The sequence below is a fragment of the Tupaia chinensis genome, unplaced genomic scaffold, assembly GCF_000334495.1.
Source record: "Tupaia chinensis unplaced genomic scaffold, TupChi_1.0 Scaffold000023_1, whole genome shotgun sequence".
Taxonomy (NCBI): domain Eukaryota; kingdom Metazoa; phylum Chordata; class Mammalia; order Scandentia; family Tupaiidae; genus Tupaia; species Tupaia belangeri.
The window spans coordinates 300345-302842 of record NW_006159453.1 but is presented as its reverse complement, the minus strand read 5'-3'; positions in this window follow the sequence as shown (position 1 = coordinate 302842).

Genomic DNA, 2498 nt, shown 5'->3' with positions numbered 1-2498 from the left:
TTTTTTTTTTGAGAGGTTTTTGCTATAGGGCACGTGCACTCACCAGAAAGAGAGATAAAAAGCGAGAAATCACCCCCCCCAGGGGGGATGCCCACTCCACAATCCCTTCTCCTCCATTCTTCTCTTGGAATCTTGGGCTTGCATGCATGCATGCACACGCTCCCTGTGTGAGTTTAAGCCACTGGGTCCGGGACTCAAACCGTGGTTGACTACATGGGAGTCCAGTGACATAGACATTACACCAACTGCTAGTCCCACTTTTGCATTTTGAAAAGGTTACTCTAGCTACAAGGTTAAAAACAGATGAAAGGAAGACTAGAAAGAACGATGTGAGACCAGATAAGAGTCTACTGTAGTATTCCAAAAGTGGTCATTGTAAGAGTAGGGGGATGACTGGGAAGGTATAGAGAAGTAGATGTTTTTTTAGCATACAAGATCAGCCTTGGGTGAATGAATGAGTCTGAAAGACATGTATAGATATGACAGTATGCTGTCTCACTATAGTATGTATAAGCAACAACTGCTAAATTACCTCTTGGAATGAAATGTAAACCTATTTATGTTGCTATCAACCAAGATTATTTTTTTTTGGAGAGGTTTTCGCTATAGGGTGCATGCGCTTGCCAGACAGACAGAGAGAGACATAGAGACAGAAAGTGAGAAATCACTCCCCAGGGGGGATGGTCACGCCACAATCCCTTCTCCTCCTTTCTCCTCTCGGGATCTTGGGCATGCATGCACATGCACCCGGACATGCACCCGGAGTGAGTTTTAAGCCACCGGGTCCAGGACGTGAACCGTGGTCGACTACGTGGGAGTCCAGTGACATAGCCATTACGCTAACTGCTGGTTCCCAACCAAGATTTTTATCTTAAGTATATATAAAGACGTATATTAATTTACAAAATAATAGGTCTTCAAGCTTTTGGTGCATGTGCTGTAATGCTCTTCTAGTTCTCATTAGACCTTTACTCTTTAACACAAAAAGGAATTACAGTACAGAGCTCTTACTGCTTCCCATATATGGGAGTAGAGTAATGGAATAATACTCTAAATATAAAAGTAAGAATTAAAAGGAAGTGACCACGCATTCTAAAATTGACCATAGACTTCCTGACCGATAAAGGCAGATGAGCAGAGGAGAAATATTTTGGTCTAATTTGAAAGATCTGTATTTCTGTTTCAAATATTATATAACCATGTCCTCCATTAATGCATTTTGTGGTTAAACATTTTTTATCCCAGAAAGCTAAAAGATGTACTAAGACATTAATATCCATTTAAAATATTCTATTCTCACTTAAAAATTTTTTAAAAAAATTATTTTATTTAACTTTAATTTGACCAGAGAGGCACAGAGTGAGTGAGAGAGAGAGCAACAGTGAGAAAGTGAGTCACCGGGTCTGGGACTCAAACTGTGGTTGGCTATGTGAGTTCAGTGCCTCTAACCACCATGCCACCTGATTGCCCCTCTATTCTCTTTTTAAAATAAATACTAATCCTTTCTAAAATTCTAAGTATCATCAAGAGATGCAGACTAATTGTTGGAAATAAAGTTTTATTTGTTTATTTATTTTTGCTATATAGTGTGTACACTCACCTGAAAGAGAGCTAGTGAGAGAGAGGGAGAAATCACTCCCCAGGGTAGATGGCGATGCTGCAGTCCCTCCTCCTCCATTCTCCTCCCAGGATTTTTGGGTATATGCACTTGATGTGATTCTCAAGTTGCTGGTTCTGGGCTCCTGAAGCTGGCCATGAGCAATCTAGCACCTTAACGTCTATGCCACCTGCTGGGCCAAAAAGATTATTTTTAAAAATGTGTGGAACGCACACAAATTCACTTAGGTTCTAGTATAAGCAAATTGCGTGACTTAATTATCTTTCCTGTCAGGGTTAAGTGGGTAACTCAGTATTGGGGAGTATAAAATGGAATTTGAAGTGGATAGCAGAAACTTGCCTTCTTTCTTTCAAATTCTGAGTAATTTGAAAGCAAGGTTGGATTCCTCACAAGGTTGGAGACTGTGATGGTCTGGAACAGGGTACTGGAAACTGAATATTGAAGAGGGAAGAAGAGTTGTCTGGAATAGTAAGTCAGAGCGTATGTGGGGAGAAGACAGCCTCCACCTGGGAGGATACTGGGCTCAGTGTGGGATGTTAGAGCATGAGTAGGATGAGGAGGTGATTATGTGGGAGAGTGGAGAGAATGACAGCTGCAATCATTGTAGTAAATTGAACCTGAGTTGGAATGAAGAGGGGTATACACACAGGAGGGCCACCAGCCTCAGAGTACAGGAATCCAGGTGGAGAAAGAAGGTGATCCTCGAGGATGGGAGGCACAGCCAGATGGAGAGTGTCAGAGCAGGAGGTAGCAATAGTAGTCTAACAAGTGGTGAGAAAACTGTGTACAGTGAGGAAGGTACCTGAGTGGGGAGTAACAGCAAGTAGTATATGCTGGAATTGTTCAAATGTAAATACATTAAAGAAAAGAGGAGCCATAT